Source organism: Mobula hypostoma, chromosome 22, assembly GCF_963921235.1.
Source record: "Mobula hypostoma chromosome 22, sMobHyp1.1, whole genome shotgun sequence".
In the NCBI taxonomy this organism is placed as follows: domain Eukaryota; kingdom Metazoa; phylum Chordata; class Chondrichthyes; order Myliobatiformes; family Myliobatidae; genus Mobula; species Mobula hypostoma.
In genome coordinates this window covers 43,863,594-43,886,232 of record NC_086118.1, presented here as the reverse complement: position 1 = coordinate 43,886,232, position 22,639 = coordinate 43,863,594, and the positions used below count along the sequence as shown (strand labels likewise).

Below are 22,639 nucleotides of genomic sequence, written 5' to 3'. Positions count from 1 at the left end.
TACTGATCATTCGTCATTGCTTGGTTGCGTGTTGCCATAGAGCTGAGTATACTGAATTCTTCACTCAAGTCCGAAAATCAGTATGGTACTTGACCTTAGGTAATGAAGTAAAATAGATCATATCATAGCAGAACACTTATCCTACACTTATCTCTGAAGCATATTGATACTGGCTGGGGTCATTCGTCTTGTAAAGACACTACCCAGAAGAAGGCAATGGCAAACCACTTCTGTAGAAAAAATTGCCAAGAACAATTATTGTCAAAGACTGTAATCATTCACGTCATATGACACTGCAAATAATGATGTTCCTGCATAAGACCATAAGACCATAAGACAAAGGAGCAGAAGTCGGCCATTCGGCCCATCGAGTCTGCTCCGCCATTTTATCATGAGCTGATCCATTCTCCCATTTAGTCCCACTCCCCCCCCTTCTCACCATAACCTTTGATGCCCTGGCTACTCAGATACCTATTAATCTCTGCTTTAAATACACTCAATGATTTGGCCTCCACTGCTGCCCGTGGCAACAAATTCCATAGATTCACCACCCTCTAGCTAAAACAATTTCTTCGCATTTCTGTTCTGAATGGGAGCCCTTCAATCCTTAAATCATGCCCTCTCGTAGCAGACTCCCCCATCATGGGAAACAACTTTGCCACATCCACTCTGTCCAGGCCTTTCAACATTCGAACTGTTTCTCTGAGGTCTCCCCTCATTCTTCTAAACTCCAAGGAATACAGTCCAAGAGCAGACAAACGTTCCTCATATGTTAACCCTCTCATTCCCAGAATCATTCTAGTGAATCTTCTCTGAACCCTCTCGAACGTCAGCACATCCTTTCTTAAATAAGGAGACCAAACCTGCCCACAGTACTCCAAGTGAGGTCTCACCAGCGTCTTATAGAGCCTCAACATCACATCCCTGCTCCTATACTCTATTCCTCTAGAAATGAATGCCAAAATTGCATTTGCCTTCTTCACCACCGACTCAACCTGGAGGTTAACCTTAAGGGTATCCTGTACGAGGACTCCCAAGTCCCATTGCATCTCAGAACTTTGAATTCTTTCCCCAATTAAATAATAGTCTGCCCGTTTATTTCGTCTGCCAAAGTGCATAACCATACACTTTCCAACATTGCATTTCATTTGCCACTTCTTTGTCCATTCTTCCAATCTATCCAAGTCTCTCTGCAGACTCTCCGTTTCCTCAGCACTACCGGCCCCTCCACCTATCTTCGTATCATCAGCAAACTTAGCCACAAAGCCATCTATTCCATAATCCAAATCGTTGATGTACAATGTAAAAAGAAACGCCCCAATACTGACCCCAGTGGAACACCACTGGTAACTGGCAGCCAACCAGAATAGGATCCCTTTATTCCCACTCTCTGTTTTCTGCCAATCAGCCAACACTCTATCCACGTATGCAACTTTCCCGTAATTCCATGGGCTCTTATCTTGTTAAGTAGCCTCATGTGTGGCATCTTGTCAAAGGCCTTCTGAAAATCCAAATATACATGTATCTCACCCGATATTTGCTCCCAAAGTAACTGGTTTTCATGAAGGAATCTGTGGTCAATAAAATCAAAGATCAGGGGCTCAAATATTCTGCACCCTTGGGGAATATTTCCACTTCCTCTGCTTTGAAATGATAGATAGAAACAAATGAGAGTAAGTCAAGCAGAGATTTGAAACACTGCAATAAGTGTGAGCAAATGAAAGAGTATTAGAAAGTAGGTTGTTGGATGATAATTAGGTTGAATAAGACCATGAAAAGTAAGCAAAAATGATAGAATTCTAGATGAGTGAAATTCTGTTTCCCAAATTTAGTACTGATGTTCACTTTGTTTCCAGTTGGATTCACAGATAACTATCAAGATCAGATGCTGTGTCAATATTCTTGTCTTGTCCCATAGGTACCGGAACTGTATATAATGGACATTTGCAATTCTGGCTGAACTCACGTAATTCAGCAGAAACTAGAAGCTGCACAAATAGTAGTGTCATTACCTAACTAGTTTCTAGATGAACATAATGTTATTATGCAAAGGATCTCCAGTATATGATTTCCTAACGGAAAGCATATCAAAAGATTGTTTTAAAAGGAATCTGTAAACCTTTAATGTTTACAGTAATGTTCACCAGTCCTGATGAAGAACCTCGGCCTAAAATGTTGACGGTGTATTCCTCTCCATAGATGTTGCCTGACCTGCTAAGTTTTATGTGTGTTACTGTAAACTTCCAGCATCTGCAGAATCTCTTGTGTTTATAATGATTACAATGTTCAATACTATCAATAGCCTGAACTACAATGAAAAGAAAACATTATCACGAGGAAGACAGTCTATAAACCTATTGTTCTACACCACCATGCAAAATCAAAATCTCATTATGGAACTTAACATGACAGTAGATATACTACATAACATAATTAAATATTGTATGGTATTCTAATTTCCATGTCAATCTGCACTCTAAAAAAAATCATTTAGCTTGATGCTGGTAAGCTTCTTGCCACAAAAGGTACATTTTTAAAAACTTTTGGTGTTATTGCAAGAATTATATAGATCACATATATTAGAGCAGCTCAGTGTTTCTGAAGACTGCAAGTCCTTGACGTGTTAATAATACCCGGATGAGTATGACTCCTCTGCATATTTGATAGCAGCATTTAGTTTGAAACTATTTCCATATTATTCAATGATTAAATAGGAGCAATACAATTGACATGCATTTCAGTGCCCTATACATCAGAAGGTCAGAGTTATGGCTTGGCAGCCAGAGTAAATGAACTCACACAGTGTTGTAAGAATAACAATAATTTCCTCCCCAATTTGGTAGATTGAAATGAAATAAAGTCATGTTGCTAGGACCATTAGCAATGGAAAACCAGCTCCCCTCTGAGGTCTGAATAATATTTTCCACTCAAACCTTTTGATATGTCTCAATCAAAAGTACAGACCTAGCTAAATTTCTGATACAATCTGGAATTTGAGTTGGTGATTCTTTTCAGGGATCTTTGTCTGTCTTCCAGTGTGGTGATAATGGCTTTTTAAGTTCCTTGTTTCAAGCTTGAATCAAGTTAGATTGAAGGTTTCATCCAAACCAATCAAACATGTCAAGTTTTAGCTATTCTGATGCTGGACATCATGGCCTCATTTCATACTTTCTCTGCCTATAAATGCTGTCTGTCATGCTATTTACATTGTTTTATTTTTTAATAGCATACCTAAATATTACCACAACCTCTTGCTCCTAACATGCTTGGAAAGCTTTATGCCGATATATACAAGGTAAGGGTGCACTGATGTATAAACTTTTATTCATCACCAGTGACTCAGGTAAAGATCATTTAAATTCAAAGCATTGTTAGAATAGGGAACATGGAGGTAAAAAATCTCCTCTGATATGAGCTTTCTGCAAAATTAAACATGGAAGAGAATCTAATAAGACCAGGAGACCAAAAGATATAGGAGCAGATTCAGGCCTTTCGGCCCATCAAGACTGCTCCACCATTTCATCATGGCTGATCAATTTCTCTCTCAGCTCCAATCTCCTGCCTTCTCCCCATATCACTCCATTTAGAAAATAGACTATGCTTTTATTTCTTCTAACAAAATGCATGATCATACACTTCCAAACGCTGTATTCCATCTTCCACCTCTTTGCCCATCCTCCTAATCTGTCTAAGTCCTTCTGTAGCCTCTCTGCTTCCTCAATGCAACCTGTCCCTCCATCATCTTTGCGTTGTCTGCGAACATGGCCACAAAGCCATCAATTTTGTCATCCACATCATTGACATATAATATAAAAATAAGAGGTCCTACTCCTTGCCTCCTGCTAATTAACCAAAGCTCTATTCATGCTAGTATATATCCCATTATACCATGGACACTTAACTTGTTAAGCAGCCTCATGTGTGGCACCTTGTCAAATGCCTTCTGAAAATCCAAGTATATAACATCAATCTATTCTCTTTTGTCTATCATGCTAGTTATTTCTTCAATGAATTCCAATAGATTTGTCAAGCAAGATTTTCCCTTAAGGAAACCATGCTGACTCTAACTTATTTTATCATGTGCCTCTAAGTACCCCAAAACCCCTTAACAATTGACTCTAACATCATTCTAGCCACTGAGGTCAGACTAACTGGCCTATAATTTCCTTTCTTCAGGCTCTTTCCCTTCTTGAAGACAGAGTGACATTTGCAATTTTACATTCCTTTGTATTCGATCTTCTCCATTTTTATGATCTTTATTAGTTGCCTTCTGTTGGAATTCAAAAGATTTCCAATCCTTTAACTTCCCATTGCTTTTTGTTCTATTATATGCCCTCTCTTAGACTTTTATGTTGGTTTTGACTTCTCTTGACAGTCGTGGTTGCAGAATCCTGCCTTTAGAATATTTCTTCTTCTTTGGGATGTATCTATCATGTGTCTTCCAAATTGCTCCCAGAAATTCCAACTATTGCTGCTCTGTTGTCATCCCTGCTAGTGTTTCCTTCCAATCAAATTTGGTCAAGACCTCTCTCATGCCTCATAATTCTCCTTATTGTAATACTGATACCTCTGAATTTAGCTTTCCCTTTCAAAATACTGGGTGAGTTATATCATATTATGGTCACTGGTCCCTAAGGATTCCTTTACCTTAATCTTGTTAATCAATTCTGGTTCTTTACACTACGCTCAATCCAGAATCGTTGAATCCTAGTCAGCTCACCCACAAGCTGCTCTAAGAAAGCCATCTTGGAGGCATTCTGCAAACTCCCCCTCTTGGGATCCAGCACCAACCTAATTGTCCCAATCTATCTGCACATTGAAATCCACTATTATAAAATTACCTTTTTGACATGCATTTTCCATTTCCCATTGTAATTTGTAGACCATATCTTTATGATTGTTTGGTGGTCCATATATAACTCCCACCAGGGTCTTTTTATCCTTGTAGTTTATTAGCCTTATCCTCAACAATTCTACACCTTCTGATCCTATGTCAGCTCTTTCCAATGATTTAATTTCACTTTGTATTAACAGAGACACCCCATCCCCTTGTCTACCTGCCTGTCTTTTTGAAACAACGTGTATCCTAGGACATTAGGCTCCCAGCTATAATGTTCTTTCAGCCATGATTCGGTGATGCCCACATCATACCTGCCAATCTCTATGCTACAAGTTCATCTACCTTATTCCATACACAACGTGCGTTCAAACATAACACCTTCAGTCCTTCAATACCAAAAGGGTATTCTTCACCCTTTTTGATCTTGTTCCCCTTTTATATTGCAACTCATCCTATTCGCTGCAATTTTGCCCTATCATCAGCCTCTCCTTGTTTGCAGTATCACTGCACATTGCCTCTGTTCCTTAGCCCTATCACTCCAGTTCCCATCCACCTGCCAAATTCATTTAATTCCCCCTGACCTGCTCTAGCAAACCTTCCCACAAGGATATTAGTCTCCCTTGGATTTAGGTGCAACCCATCCCTTTTGTAAAGGTTGTACCTTTCCCAGAAGAGATCCTAATGATCCAGAGATGGATTTCCATGCACAGATTGACATGAGCTCAAGTTTCTGTTAGATCTGAGCTTACTTTACTCCCAGCACATTGAAATTTCCGGAAGGAAAAAAAAGATAAAGCAGAAGAACTCAGCAAGGCATCTTCCATTCCTGGGCCTAGTCCATTTCCTCACTAATTTAAGTTCAATCACAATTGCTTTTTGATACTCCTCAGTTGGTTGGGTTACATTGCTCAGCACTTGACGTCTGAATGAGCTGACATGTCAGCTTTTCTGAGGACATTGAACACAGGGTCCTTCATAGACAGAAATGATGACCATGATCACAATACCCCTAAAGACAAAGTTTGGTCAACAGTGAAACAATTAAACCAGCTTTCATCTACTGTAGCTTCCAACTGTATGTTTTTGGTTATGTTACAGAACTAGTGTCTAAGCATCTGGCTTGACTTCGAGGCCGGAGTTTGAATCCCCTATTATGGAGATTGCAAAACTTGAATTGAAATAATTTAATTAATTGGAAATTAGATTAGATTATATTATGAGTACAAACATTCCTCTTTTATTGTCATTTAGTAATGCATGCATTAAGAAATGATACAATGTTCCTCCAGTGTGATATCACAGAAACACAAGACAGACCAAGACTGAAAAACTGACAAAAAGCACATAATTATAACATATAGTTACAACAGTGCAAGCAATACCATAATTTGATGAAGAACAGACCATGGGCACAGTAAAAAAAAAGTCTCAAAGTCTCTTGAATGTCCCATCATCTCACACAGACGGTAGAAGGAAGAAAAACTCTCCATGCCATGAGCTTCTAGCACCGCAAACTTGCCGATGCAGCATCCTGGAAGCACCCGACCACAGTCTGATCCTGTGTCCGTCCGAAAACTTCGAGCCTCCGACCAACCCTCCGACACTGAGCACCGAGCACCATCTCTGCCGAGCCCTTCGACCCCAGCCCCGGCCACCAGCAACAGGCAAAGCCGAGGATTTGGGGCCTTCCCCTTCGGAGATTCTTGATCGCACAGTAGCAGTGGCAGCGAAGCAAGCATTTCAGAAGCTTCTCCAGATGTTCCTCCGTGCTTCTCACGTCTGTCTCCATCAAATCAGAATTGTGCACGGCTTACAAATATGATACCATTTCACCGGAGAGGCCGCGCACTCTGCTCATCTCCGAGGAGGGACATTCTTATCAATAATACTCCCACATCACTGTTGGTTGGTATTGATAACACAGTTGCGTTTTTGAAAAATTAATTTTGGGATGACATAGTAGCATACCAGTTAGCGTAATGTTATTGTAATGCCAGTGACCCGGGATCTTTTCCACCACTACCTTTAAGAAGTTTGTACATTCTCCCCATGACCATATGGATTTCCTCCAGGTGCTCTGGAATTCTCCCACATTCTAAAATGTATGGGTAAGTTGTGAATGGGTGACACAGACTCATTTGTCTGGAAGGGCCTGTTTACTGTGCTGTATCTCTGAACACAATATTGCTATTGAAAGAAGCAATATAGCATTCTTATTTGGTGTGAATGGATTATTGTTCAACCCATTCCAGAACAGTGTGCCAGCCTAATAACCAGAACTACTTTGGGATCTAACTTTCTATCAAGGTTTTGCATACTGGCATCGTTAATTATCCCACTGTTTTAGCTCAGTAAATAATTTACCTCAAGGCCAGCTGGGGGATAGAAAACGTGCTAAATTAGGCAAAAAGAAGACAAATTTATTTCCAGTAGTATCCTTCTGGTCACTAACTCGTGGTCAGTTGCTGGACAGGTAACTAGGTTCATGCTGACTGGAAGATGTTGAGTTGCACCAATCGCACCACTGCAGCTGGAGAATTTAAATTCACTCATTTAAATATGTCTAAAATAAAAGCTGCTGCCACTAATATTGATTATGACATATTAATCCTTTGGGAAAGTCAAAGTCAATGTCTGCAGACTCGAGTTCAATTCTGAATCTGCTGGAGGCCAGTCCTATGGTTAAAGGACAGTGTATGTGGGAGGGAGGAAAGGAGCTTATTTTGCTATGTTGTTTCGTTGCCTGTTGTGTTCTGTGTTGTTCTGCAGAGCATTGTGGGTATGCTATGTTGGCATGGGAATGTGTGGTGACACTTGCAGTCAGCTCCCTATATGCACGTGATTATTAAGCTTGAATCTTTAAATGATCTTTAATTTTAACCTGTCATTAGAGAGGAGGGGAAGTCAATTGTCCTTATCCCAGAAGGTGAGTACAGCCAGACTTTTTACCCACCCCTATGTGCCCTTGAGATGGTTGTAGTCAGCTGGCTTCCTAAATGACTAACTCCTTCTGGTGAAGGTGCTTCCACTGAGCTGCTGGGAAGATGGTTCTAAAATTTACACCCAAGTCAGTGAAAGTACACAGGTCTATTTACAAGTCATGGTCCAAAGTTTCATGGTCCACTGTTCTGTCCTATTAGATTCTTTCCTCAGCCCTTTACCTCTTTCACCTATTACCTCCCGGCTTCTTACTTTATCACTCCCTCCATCACCCACCCACCTTCCCCTTCACCTTGTCTCACCTGTCACCTGCCAGTTTGTACTCCTTCCTCTCTGCCCACCTTCTTATTCCGGCTTCTGCCCCCTTCCTTTCCAGTGCTGAAACATTGACTAGTTACTCCCATTCACAGATGCTGCTTGACCTAAGCTAAGTTTAGCTTTATTAGTCACAGTTAGATCGAAACATAGAAACATACAGTGAAGCGAGTCTTTTGTGTCAATGGTCAACATTGTCCGAGGATGTGCCAAGGGCAGCCCCCAGGTGTCACCAGGCTTCCGGTGCCAACATAGCATGACCTACCATCCCTATTGATAAGCTCTACATCTTTGTAACGTGGGAGGAAACCAGAGCACCTAGAGGAAACCCACGCAGTCACAGGAAGAACATGCAAACTTCTTACAGACGGTGTTGGGGGTTAAAGCTTGAGCGGTGATCGTTGGCACCGTAAAGCACGAGAGACCACCATCCTACCGTGCTGTCAGACCAACTTGATGTGTTCCTCCAGCATTTTGTGTGTGTTGCTCAAGTCTGACAGCCTCTGAAATTTCTTTTGTATTTCCAAGTCAGGACACTTTGTGACTTGGAAACAAATTTGTACATCATGGCATTCCAATGGGCCTCCTTCATGGTAGATATTGTGAATTTTGTGAAGAGGTAAAGGGGTCTTCTTGTGCACTTCTAGCACCATAATCAATATGCATACTCCTCTGTATCCTCCAAAAATGTCTAGCAGGCTATCCAGTTATATCAAAATCACAAAACTTTGGTACAATAACATGGTGGTTAGTGCAATCACCTTACAGAGTAAATGATCAATGATTTGATTTCCATTTCTGTCCGTCAGGGGTGCTGAAATGTAAATGTTTCAGTCAATGTCCCCCCAGCTGCCTACCCATCTCCCACACAGACTGCAGAACTACCAAGGATTCAGTATTCCAAATTCTAGTGAAGAATATGCCATTTCTTTGTCATAAGAACATAAGAAATAGGAGCAGGAGTAGGCCATCCGCCCATCGAGCCTGCCCCACCATGCAATAAGATCATGGCTGATCTGCCTGTAAACTCAGCTCCATCTACCTGCCTTTTCCCCATAACCCTTAATTCCCTTACTAAACCTATCTAACTGGTTCTTAAATATATTTAGAGAAGAAGCCTCAACTGCTTTCCTGGGCAGAGAATTCCACAGCTTCACCACTCTCTGGGAAAAGCAGTTTCTCCTCATCATCCTAAATCTTCTCCCCTGAATCTTGAGGCAATGTCCCCTAGTTCTAGTCTCACCTACCAATGTAAACAACTTTCCCACTTCTATCTTATCTATCCCTTTTAAGATTTTGTAAGTTTCTATAAGATTACCCTCTCATTCTTCTGAACTCTGGACAGTATAGTCCCAGGCAACTCAATCTCTCCTCATAGGTTAATCCCTTCATCCCTGGAATCAACCTGGTGAACCTCCTCTGCACTGCCTCCAAAGCCGGTATATCCTTCCTCAAGTACGGAGACCAGAACTGCACACAGTACTCCAGGTGCAGCCTCACCAGTACCCTGTATAATTGCAGCATGAACCCACTGCTCTTGAATTCAATCCCTCTGGCAATGAAGGCCAACATTCCATTTGCCTTCTTAATAACCTGTTGTATCTGCAAGTCAACTTTTTACAATTCATGCACATGCACTCCCAAGTCCCTCTGCACAACAGCATGCTGTAATCTTTCACAATTTAAATAATAATCTGCTCTTCTATTATTCCTTCCAAAGTGCATGATCTCACATTTACCAGCATTGTATTCCATCTGCCAGACCTTGGCCCACTCACTTAACCTATCTATATTCCTCTGCAGACTCTCCACATCCTCTGTACAATTTGCTTTTTCACTCAGTTTAGTGTCATCAGCAAATTTTGCTATGCTACACTCTGTCCCCTCTTCCAAATCATCAATATATATGGTAAACAGCTGCGGGCCCAGCACTGACCCCTGCAGCACCCCACTCACCACTGACTGCCAAACAGAGAAACACCCATTGTGTCAAACCACCCGGCTGTCCAACTACCTCTTCACTTTCTCAACCCTGGAGATGCATCAATGGAATTAAAATTTGTTGAGACGGTGACCTAGCCAACAGAGCTGCTGTCTTCAGTTTCTTGGATTTGATCCTAACTTCTGGTGCTGTCTCACACAAAATGCTTCAGCATTGTGTGTGTGTTGCTTGGATTTCCAGCATCTGCAGATTTTCTTTTGTTTTTTCTGGTGCTGACTGTGTGTTTTCCTGTTCTCTCTCTGTGACATTGTGCATCTTCTCCTCCATTTCCTCCAAAGTGCCAAAGACATGCAAGTTGATCAATTAATCATTTGCTGTTAATTATTCCTAGTGATAGAAATTGGAGGGGAGTATAAAATGGAATTAATGTAGGATTTAGTGTAAAGGGTGCTCCTTATCTTTCTTACTTAGTTTATGCCCCATATCTAAGAAAGGATGCATTGGCATTGGAGAGGGTCCAGAGGAGATTTACGAGAATGACCACAGGAATGAAAGTGTTAATGTATGAAAAATTTTTGATGGCTCTGGGTCTGTACTTGCTGGAATTTCGAAGAATAAGGGAGAGTGGATCTCACTGAAACCTACCGAATATTGAAATGCCTAGAAAGAGTCAACGTGGAGAGGATGTTTCCATTAGTTAGGAAGTCTAGGACTACAGGACGCAGCCTCAGAATACAGGGTTATCCCTTTATAACGGAGATGAGGAGGAACTTGTAGAGCCAGAGGGTGGTGGAATTCATTACTACAGATAGCTGTGAAGGCCAAGTGATTGAATATATTTAAAGTGATGATTGATAGGTTCTTCACTAGGATCAAACTCAATGGGATGAATAGCTTAATTCTGCTCCTATGTCTTATGGTGTTCTGGTCTTTCTGTGTAGGTCATCATGGATTCAATGGGCCAATAGGCCTGTTACCATGCCGCATGGTATGACATGAAGATGTCTATCAATGGATTTTCTACTGAAGTGTTCTCAAGTTCCTATGGATTAATTCCAGATAGTTACTTGTATTTCCTTACAATACAGAAGGAGGCCATTTGCCCCATTAATTATATGTTATTTTTCAACACAATCTAAACCTCATTTCCCTGTGACCTTTTCTCTCTCACATGACCATCAGCTTCCAACACTGCTCAACATCCATACCAACCAGTATGTCTTTGCAATCAGGAAGGAAACCAAAGAACCATAAGTAAACTCACAGAATCCCAGGGAAGGTGCAAACTCCACACGGACAGTACCAGAGGCCGGGATCACACCTCGTTCCCTGTGAGGTTCCACCCACATTAAGGTCCTATATTCTTCTGCTCTCCCTTCTTGCCCTTGTATGTGATCAGACCAAAGGACTGCCAAGTTACATCGCAGTCAGCAGCGAATAAGCTGACATTTCACTGTGTGCCAGTAAGTATAGTTAGGGTTTGGGTTAGGAACGTCAGCCAGTGTTCCTGTTCCAGATCCCACCTCAGTGACTAATTCTGGAAGCGGTACATGTGTTGAAATTTAGTCATTTGTGAATCTAGGGATCCCACTCACAGTCAAATGGTCTGCTGATTCACTCCCAGGTTACGAAACACTGATGATGCGTGCCGCTGTTATTATTATTCTAGTGCCTAGCATGAATCACTGGCTTTCCTCGTCTTCAGCACTGGGACTCCATAGTAAAACTTAACTCCATAGAACTTAACTACGAAAGCACTCCTGGCTCCTAATAAAATCTCCGCACTGTATTTGAATTGCCTGAAATTTATTCTGCTCTTTAAATACCGTGTGCTAAATGATCCCTCACACTCCTTCTCTAATACATTTGCAGATTAGAGACCTGAGGAGGTTTTATAAAATAAAAATTCTTTCAACTTTCAATCTCTTAAGTCTCTGTGCACCCACTCATTAAAATATTCTCCAATTTTTTTTGTATAATCCCTTATTTAAATTCCTTTATTCATTCATGGTAAATCCTACTTCTTGGTTTGAAAGGGACAAGCAAGCAACAAAGGATATAAGAGGGAGAATGTATTCCTGGTGATCTCAACAAGGAGAGTTTCTCAATCATTTTAAATCTGGAATAGCTAATAACCATCGTGTAAACTCCTTCACAAGTGTCCCCTCAAATTCATGTTTTGGATTAACTGCATTCTTTGACCTTTCACATTTAAAGTAAGTGTATTATCAAAGTATGCATACAGTACATGGTAGACAGAGTTTAATTTTCCTGTATGTATTTATAGTAATCTTAGGATCGAGCTCTCCCTTTTTTCTCCACTGATGAGCTTTCTGAGCATTGGAGATATCTCACCAGTACAGAAAGAACCATGGTCTAAATTTTCCTTGGGTGATAATTTTAAGCAATGATATTGCATTCATCTTTTGCACACATACTCTTGAAATTCAATCCCTCTGACATGAATAGAAGCAGGCACCTATTCATTAGCGGGCTGCAAAAATAGTCTGACCCCTGTTAAATATTTAAAAATATAACTGAGAAGGAACTGCACATGAAGGATCATAATTGAGTAAATGGGAGGTATGGGGCCAGATTCAGCAGATGGCTAGGCAGTGGTCCTTAGAGACCTGTGGGCTAGCTATAGAGTTCTGGGCTTGAGCACCTATGTACTGCAGCAAAAACGTGTGCAATGCATTTTATGTTTGAAACACACAGATCCAACCTCCTACTTGCATTATTTAATAACAATTACCACTTTGTTTCTTGAGCCAGATGGTGGTGAATCTGTGGAATTCGTTACCACAGACAACTGCGGAGGCCAAGTCATTGGTTATATTTAAAGCTGAGGTTGACGGGTTCTTGATTAGTAAGGGCGTCAAGGGTTACGCAGAGATGCCAGGGGATTGGGATTGAGAGGGGTTAACAAATCAGCAGAGCCGACACGAAAGGCCTAATTTAATTTTATTTTCTTTTGAGATACAGCACGGAGCAGGCCCTTCTGCCGCAACAACCCCGCGCCACCCAGCAACCCACGAATTCAACCCTAATCTGATCACAGGACAATTTACAATGACCAATTCAGCTAATAAAGGTATGCCTTTGGACTGTGGGAGGGAATCGGGGCACTGGAGGAAATCCATGTGCACAAGGGAAGAACGTACAAACTTCCTTATAGAGGATGTCAGAATTAAAGTCTGGACTCTGACACCCCGTGCTGTAATAGCATTGCCCTAACTGCTACACTACCAAAGCACCGCATTGTGCTACCTCGTATGCTCGAATACCTTGTGCTCTAGATTGCTTGTTGTTCCAAACACCAGCATCTGCAGACTCTTGACACCCCAAATGGATCATTTTCTTAGTTACTTAATTTTAATTAACCCCTTACATTAGTTACTAGTGTTTTAAAGTTAATTTACTATTTCTTACTGAAAGTTTTTATTTAATTTGTTTATTTGCTTTGTTTTCAACTATTTCTAAATGTAACCATCAGAGATATTTGGAAGTAGTATAAACTCTCAGGAGACCATTAGAATCAGAATCTGTGTTATTATCACGGACACATATCATCAGATTTGTTGTTTTGTGGAAGCAGTACAGTGCAAGACATAAAAATTAAAATAGGGTTGCAAAAAAATTAAATAAATAGTGCTAAAGAGGACTACAGAGCAAGTGCTCATGGATTCATGGACCATTCAGAAAACTGGTCGTAGAGGGGAGACACTGTTCCTAAAGCACTGACTGTGGGTCTTCAGGCTCCTGAACCTCCTCACTGATGGTAGAAATGAGAGAGGGCATGTCCTGGATAGTGGAGGTCTGTAATAATGAATGCTGCAACTCTTGAAGATGTCAATGATGGTGGGGAGGGTTGTGTCTCTGTTGGAGCTGGCTTAATTTACAACTTTTTATAGCCCTGCACAAGGGAGCCGCTATACCAGGCAGTAATGCAACCAGTAAGAATGCTCTTCACTGTATATCTGTGGAAATTTGCAAGGTTCTTTGATAGCATACTGAATCTCCTCAAACTCAAATAAAGTAGAGGCACCAGCAGTGTAGGTGGACCTATGACCTGGTGGTCAGTCACAGACTACTGCATTCTATGGATGGGTCTTGATGCTGTGGTATCAGGGTTGGGAATGACCAAAGGTTTGTTCAGTCACCAGGCTGGTACCGGACTTGATCATGGTGCATGGGCCGGGTCTGTCATATTCCAGTGTCAGAGAACTCAGCGACTTTAGCACATGGGCTGAAGGAAGTTGGGAAATCAAAAAAAAAAATCTGAGGCAGGTTGAGTATAAATGTTCTTTATATTCAGATGGTCAATCGATATGATTTGCACTGCGTGCCAGCTAAATCATAAAATATTCAGAAATTACTTCTGAAAAAGAGCAAGGTTAAAGATTGAGCATTGAAAGAAATTGTAGGACATGGGGAAAATTCTGAGACGGGAGATAGCCAGCTAGCATTTTGAAAGGACCAGTAATTGCATGATGAGGTGGACACCCTCAGTTCTTGTGATTCTATATCCATGAAGCTTGGAGCTGTCTTTGTTTAAGTATCTGCCTTCTGAAAGCTCTCCGAGCTCCTTTACAGAAAGGTGTTCATGTTCTTGCGTGGAAATGGGAGGAAGTTAAACCAATAGTACATTTCATAATTACAACTATAGATTGCAGATCCTTATACAGCAGACCCTTTTAACTTGAGTACTCATTTCCATTGGCATCTAGTTCCCTGCTGTTATGAATTGGGTCAGCTGTTAGACAGACAGACTCTCTGTTTGAAGGATGACCAAAACTATTCAGTAAAGTCTCAGATTATCAAGTGCACACAGTGCTTCCTTACAGACAATTCTTAACAACCTTTGTTCCAAAATATACAACAGCATTTCTGGCTGCTTAAGAAATTGATTCAGAGGATGTTCTTGGTCTAGCTGGAAAGGAAATCTCAATAAAATAACCATTAAATTCCTCTGTGCCATTACATTTAGTTCTGGACGTGGAGGGGTTAAAGAATAAAATATGAATTGACGTACAAAGATGGTAGCCAACAATCACAGGTTTTTTTTTACAACAAGCACAGACAGAATAAGCACATTACATAACTGGTGCTATAAAGTTCTGACAAGGTATATATGTTCGCCAACTTTTTAAAGAGATGATTTACAAATATAAGTTCTTAAGAAGCTGTGGGGAAGATTTTCATGTTGCCAAATGGGTATTAGTGCAAATCAATTGAAGTAAACCAGAAGCGGAATACTGCATATGAATACCACAAATATGAAATAAAATAGAAAATGCTGAACATTCTCAACAGGTTGACCAGCATGTGTGGAGAGAGAAATTAAGTTAACCTATCAGGACATTGACCTTCTATTAGAAATTATGCCCTGATTAATTAGTTCTAACTTAAAATCATCAGCCTGAATGTTTCTCCCTCTCTAAATGTGCTGCCTGACATAGTGAGTATTTCTGGCTTTCACAGTTATATTTCAGTTGGACAAAAGGCTAGATGGTTTCTATAACATTTGCCAATTAAGTACTTCAATTGTGCAGCCGTTATATCTATTGATAATCAACCTCAACTTCTTCTCTAAATAGGTTTTAAAAAAAGGTTAGGCAATAAAGGATGTAAGTCTTACCATAAATTAATTTTGATAAAGCTAACACATGAACCTGGGCTTGTTCAAGATTTTATTAAATGAAATGTTATCATTTCTCTTAATTAATTAAAATGGAGAAATGCCTTGAATTAACGAAATTGCAAATTCTTGTGATGGTACCAAGGCTTTCCTATCCAACTTAGAAGTGAATATTATAGCTGCGCTTAAAGGGAGTATGGACAGGCATAAGAGGGATAATAAAAGAGAGGATTTAGCTGGAGTGCGCTGGGAGTTGGCTTGAGTGCAGCATGAACTAGTTGAACCAAATAGCTAGTTTGTGTAAACTTTTATACCGCTGCATCGCATGACTTAGAAAAGCATCTTTTTTCTTTGCCAGGATGTTTATGACATTATTTAAAGTGATACTTCTGTCATGCAAGGCGAGCATAAAAGGCATTCAGTTATTAGCTTCAACCATCAGGCTGTCGAACCACCATGTGTAACTTTACTGAACTGATTCCAGAAACTTTGGAGCCTCTTTTAAGGATGATTTCAACAAGTTATGCTCTCAATAATATTTATTTATTTATTTGTTGGCTTGTATTTGTACAGTTTTTCTCCTGTTGCACATTGGTTGTTTGGCAGACTTTGTTTGTGTGTAGTTTTTCATTGATTCTATTGCATTTCTTTGTCCTACTCTGAATGCCCGCAAGAAAATGAATTTCAAGGTAATATCTGGTGACATATACTGTACATACTTTGAGAATACATTTATTTTGATAGCACACTCTTCTAATTTTGTTGCTGTGGTGTACAACTTGGAAGAATGATGATGGAACTCAATCATATTGCTCCCTACACTGAAATAGTTCTTCTATTATGCTCCATGATTTTCAATATCGACAGCTAACAGGAAAACAATGTTCCAAGCATTTCTGGTTTAAGATTGCTCCCATACATTATGCTAAACTGCAAAAAGAAACCGGTACTCAAGGTTTAAAGATACTGTTGATATGCCTGAGTACATATGAACATCTTATAAAAGAATTTACTGTCCAAATGCAAGGATAGCCAGTCACATGGAGTCAAGAGAAGGTGCAGCATTAATAGGGCTTGCATACCATATCATTACACTTGATCAGTGCAAATTTCAAATTGATAAAAAAAACTCCTGAAACCAATTTAAGAAGGGTCTCCATGACAAGGTACAAGCTAAACACTATAAATCACAAAATAAAACGACAAATTTGCAATGGTAAAATACCTTACTCTCACCCACAGACTAAATAAATAAACCCACCAAAATTTTTCTGTAATGTTAAGGAACTCCTCCCCTCCCTGGCTATTAGCAATCCAAAAATCAGGGCTTTTACCATTCAATTTGTTTTCATTATAGCAAAGAAATCATTCCTAATATGCAAGTAATTAGTGTTGCCACCACCATCTTTATAAATGTTTGTACAGATTAAAGCAATTAAAAAAGTCAGCCACTGCACACAGAGGGGAAAAAAATGGGAAAATACAGCAGAGAACCAATTGGAGGGGCTTTGTGCTTCTGCGAGAGTTGTGAGCTGTCACCTGAGACCACTTGCAGCTGGCAGGCGGTGAGCAGAGTGTGCCTTGGGCTGACGCCTGCTACCCTCTTTTTTCTAAATCAGAAAATGGGATTTCAAACCATTGCCAAAAATATCAACAAATTCATAGCTGTTATAAAGCCAGAGGAAGCTCAGTCTGACTATGGTGCCGATATTTTCCAATAATTCTGACCACCCTCCCTTTGAAACCATTTTAATAAACCTCCCCACCCAAAAATAAATTGCCAAGAAAACTTATTTTAATCTAAAAACAAACATCAAAACACTTGAAATCACTACACTGTATACGTAGTTCACCAGAACCCACATGCTTTCCAGTTGTCAATAAAACAATAACCAGTTCAATAGAATAGAACTAAATCTCATCACTCAAAATAATATGATGTAAAGTTCAAGGTGGACTCGTATTTCAGCTTGGCTCATAAAATACTGTCTGACCTCAGATTAAATGATGACTGATTTAATTTATAACTCACTACATCCTCTTTGTTCGACAGGCCAGGAGACTCATAATGTGACTATTAATATTTTACACCCACAATGTAAGTCAAACCAGAGAGAAAGTAATAGTTGATGGATCAGCTTCTCAACTTAATTTTATTCCCTACACTCAGTGAAGGATTTTTCCTCCTTGGTTGACAATGTTTTTACCAAAGTGTAGACATCACTATAGCTTATGCCAGTATATTAGAGCATAGAAATAATCAAAAGCAGTTTAGCCTTATTACAAGCCCAGTGTTACAAGCTCAAACCTCACACAAAGGCTGGGGAATAGGGCTTCAAAATATGCTCTTGTTCTAATTCTAAATTGTGCTTGTTCCATTGGTCGGTTTGTGCATACCTACTTAATTATTCTGTACACTTACTGACATTACTTTCTATTCTTCACTTACAACTCTGGTGTCTGTAAGCTGTTCTAATAGTTGAGTTTATTTAGCAGTAGTATTATCATTAATGTAGCACAACTCTTTAGATGCTTGTTTGGAATATTAATACAGGAAATAGAATTTTTGAAAAAACACACGTGCTGGAAGTCTGAAACAAGATTCAAGATTGTTTAACGTCATTTCCTGTACACGAGTGTACAGGAGAATGAAATAATTGTTACTCCGAACATGATGCAGCGTCAAAAAACACAATAAGATAAAGAACATAATAATAATAATAATAATAATAAATGCAAAATAGATATAAATACATAAGATAGCTTATATTATGATTATACATATGTCCATAAAGAGGCACTAGACACATGATACACTATCAATTACTCCAAAAGACTGGAAGTAGAGTAAATACTGAAATGCTTTTATTAACAGTAAATGGACCAACATCCTTGCTGAGTATCTGTCCTGGACTGAGGGAGGAGCAGTGGCACAATCGCCTTTATATAGGGCTCTGTGGGAGCAGCCACAGGAGCAGTCAGCAGAGGGGCGTGTCCAGGCAGGTCCAGACAGGTAACCCAGTTACAACCTATATATATATGGTTTACCACAGCACAAGAGTGTCTGTATATATGGTGACTGACAGAAAATGATAAAGTAGTGATGGTCGGGGGTGTGGAGGGGTGCAAACAGAAACTAATAGAAATATTTAACAAATCAGACAGCATCTGTGGAGAGAGAAACAGAGTCCTTGTTTCAAGTTGATCACCTTTCATCAGTAAGCCCAGATTCTCAACCTGGCGAATAGCTCCAGCAACCTGTATGTTTTTTTTTTCAGATATAGGAATAGGTGTTAAGGTAATGTTGCTCCTGGATAGATTGGCGGATATGTTCAATGTGACACAACAGGATGAGCATCCATCATTAAGGACCCCCAACAGCCAGGATGTGCTCTCACCTTATTACTACCATCAGAGAGGACGTACAGGAATCTGAAGATATACACTCAACATTTTAGGAACAGTTTCTTCCCCTCCACCACCAGATTTCTGAAAGGACAATGAACCCATGAGCATTACCTCACTACTTCACTTTGTTTTTGCACTACTTATTTAATTTTTGAACATATATTTCTTATTGTAATTTATAGTGTTCTTACATTTTGCACCGCATTTCTACAGTAAAACAACAAATTTTATGAAATATGTCAGTGATATGAAATCTAATTATGATTCTGATTTTGATTCCTTCTGTAAAAATTGACATTTGAGGTAATTTGCCAAAATTTTGCATTCAGGGGTAAAAGAACAAAACCAGCTCTTCACCTTAATAATTTTTGCCCACCAAGTCTTTGAAATCTTTAGAGTGACACTGTTCTAATCTGGCATGCCACACTCTATAGGGCAGGTGTGATATCTATGAGCCGGTTAAGCTATAATGTGGTGCCTTAACCGTTAAGATCCAAGAAGCTCTTACTTTGAGATTAAGAATCTCAGGTACAAAACAGGAATTGAAATGATGTGGAGAAAGATAACCAGCATTGACAAAACTAAATCGTCTGAGGAGAGATTTTCTAAAAGAAGATCTCAGCACTAAATATTCAGTAGTAGAAAGATTATTCAGAGTAATTTTCATTTATGTTTGGACAGAAACATGCCACTCTTAATGTTTTTGTCCATTTACTGTGGCAACTTAGTATCTCAGTTAACATTTCCTCCATTTTTTTTTTACAGCTGCACGGACCAATCATTGTTCTGAGCAGGGAACTTTTCACACGGCCTGAAAACTGTGCAGTACTTTAAATTAAATTTATAAAAAAATGAAGTTCCAGCTGCACAACAACAAAGACTATATGCACAGGAATAGTTTAGTTACTGTGCAGCCCTGCATCCATGCAGCTTAGAGGGGATAGTGGTCTTAGTGTACAGAAACTCAAACTGGGGCTTTTAATATTAAGCAACTGAATAAATCTAGACCCTACAAAAGTAAGCTAGGAGTAGCTATGGTGACTGAAATGGCTGAATAGTCATATAAACCTTTTTGGTTCATGGAGGAAATTTGCTATCCATAAAGCGAGACACACAAACGTGTTTCATTTTTAATTGCTCTCTGAAATGGCCTAGCAATCTACACTGTTGAGGAGAAATTAGGGAAGTACAATAAATAAATAAAAATAAATAAAATAAAATAAACTAGTGAGTAAATTGGCTTATTACTGTCACATGCACAAAGGTACAGAGAAACACTTTAAACAGAAGAAAGTCTACAGATGCTTGAAATTCAAAACAATACACATAAAATGCTGGAGGAACTCAGCAGATCAGGCAGCATCTATAGAAAAGAGTAAACAGTTGATGTTTTGGGCTGAGACACTTCATCAGGACTGAAATCTTTGTTTTGATAATGATGTCAACTTAAAACAAGAAAGATTAGATGATAATAGATTAGGATGGATTAGATCTATTAGCCACATGTACATTGAGTAAATTCATCATTTGTGTTAATAAAGATGAGCTGGGGGCAGCCGGCAAATGTTGCCATGCTTCTGATGCCAATATAGCATGTCCAAATAGGCAACACAAGAGGAAATCAAACCCTTCCTATCACCCCGCCACCCTTTGCAGATCACTGACCCTGGTCTTTGAGGCTCATCGATCACAGTCCTTGACCTCAAGAATTGCAGGCCTTCATCCGCAGAGCCTGTCAACCCGACCTCTGACCTCAGGGATTACTGGAGTCTGAAATACACACCGGCTGACCAACCTCGGACATCCAGACTTGCCCCGCACTGATCTCCAATTCCGGGACTGGCCAACCTCTGGAGTCACCATCTCCCGTCCTCAGCGCCTGCCGCCCTCAATCTTTAACCTCAACAATCACTGGTCTTCATCCTCAGTGCCTGCCGCCTGACCTCTATCCTCAGGGACTGCTGTATTCTGATATCTGCTGAGAAATATCTCGAAAGGTCAACTGCGACAACTAGTACTGATATCACAATTGTTAACTGATTTTGTTGAATTCAGTATTAAGCTGGAGCTTTTCTCATTGTAGCAACAGAGTTTGAGAGACAAGTTCATAGAAGTGTCCAGGATTACCAGAGGACAGACAGCTCCCTTTTCCTAGTGTAGCGATCGCCAATACCAGCAATTTCTGTTTGACTTGACTGGAGCAATGTTTAGGTGAGAATCCAAGTTATTTTACACAGAGAGTGGTACATGCTTGGAACACACTGCCAGTGGCGGTGGTGGAGGTTCACACTACAGGGACATTTGAAAGATCCTCATATAGTCACATGGATGTATGATAAGTGGAGAGTTATGGGCTATGTAGAAGGGAAGGGTTAGTGCGATTGTGGAGTAGGTTTATGTATGTTGGCACAATATCGTGGGCTGGAAGACCTATTCTGTGCCTTACAGATGCTTTAAAGATTAGCTTTATTTATCTACATTGAAACATACAGTTTGCATCAAATGAAATCAGTGAGGATCGTGCTTGGCAGCTCGCAAGTGTCACCACGCTGCTGGTGCCAAGATAGCATGCTGACAACTCATTAACCCTAACTATGTGTCTTTGGAATGTAGGAGGAAACCAGAGCACCCAGGAGAAACCCACGCGGTCATGAGAAGAATGTACAAACTCCTTAAAGACAGTGGGTATTGTCACGTGACCAGAAACAATGACTATAGAATTGAGTCAGGTTTTAAAAAATGAGCATAAACATTTAGTAAACTCTGCTCAACAATAGCAAGAACAATTCAAACTACTAACTTAACCGGAAGTTAACTGCTATACGGCAACTCTGGAACAGTTCTTAAAGTGGTAAATTCGAAAGGCCAAGTGATTTACACAGTCAATAAGGAGAGACTTCTCTGGAAATGGATTTCTTCGAAGACGTGACGTTACTGCTGATTCTGTCCAAAGGATTCACAATGAAGGAAATAAAACAGCTTAAGGGAACTGACCTTTTCCTGGCGAATGAACACTGCAAAAAACCTTCCTGATCTTACAGGGGTTATCTCAGATGCAGGTCACTATTTCTCAACGAAGATTCAATAAGGTCGATCCTTAATGAAACTGCCGAACGACACCAACTTTACTCACTCCTTCTTGGTTCCTGTACTTTAGCAAGGTCTTCACTCTCCAATACTAGACTTGCAATCGAAAGTAAAACTCCACTTTAAAACGAAACTGCGTCATGAGACGAATACGCAGCATAACGAACTAAACAACAGGGGTTTCCTGTTATATACCTGTTGAGATCATGTCATCACGTGACCTCACACTGGCAGGAAAATTACATCGCCCCACCCTCACAAGACCATTACATCATGCTCACAAGATACTCAATTACATCATGGTCATAAGACAGTCACAAGATACCCACAAGGTATGTAACAGAATCGAATTCCAATCTTACAGCTAGCACTATAAAGCATTGTGTTAACTGCTATGAAACCATGCTGCCCTGGACCTGTCTGTTCTATTAAGTCCAGAAGGCTTCATCATGTTCAGATGGAAGAT

At 40.0% G+C, this 22,639-nt stretch overlaps 1 long non-coding RNA gene across 2 annotated transcripts in view; it reads right to left on the bottom strand.

Moving 5' to 3' along the window:
* LOC134336537 (uncharacterized) overlaps positions 1–22,305 on the bottom strand; it is a 34,943-nt gene extending 12,638 nt beyond the window's left edge. Inside the window, exon 1 of one of the 2 annotated variants that reach the window (XR_010015822.1) lies at positions 22,081–22,305. This is a non-coding gene — a long non-coding RNA (uncharacterized LOC134336537). Of the gene's footprint in view, positions 1–11,301; positions 11,448–22,080 lie in introns of those variants that run through there. The other variant, XR_010015823.1, reaches the window with a different exon arrangement.
* Positions 22,306–22,639: the final 334 nt, after the last annotated feature.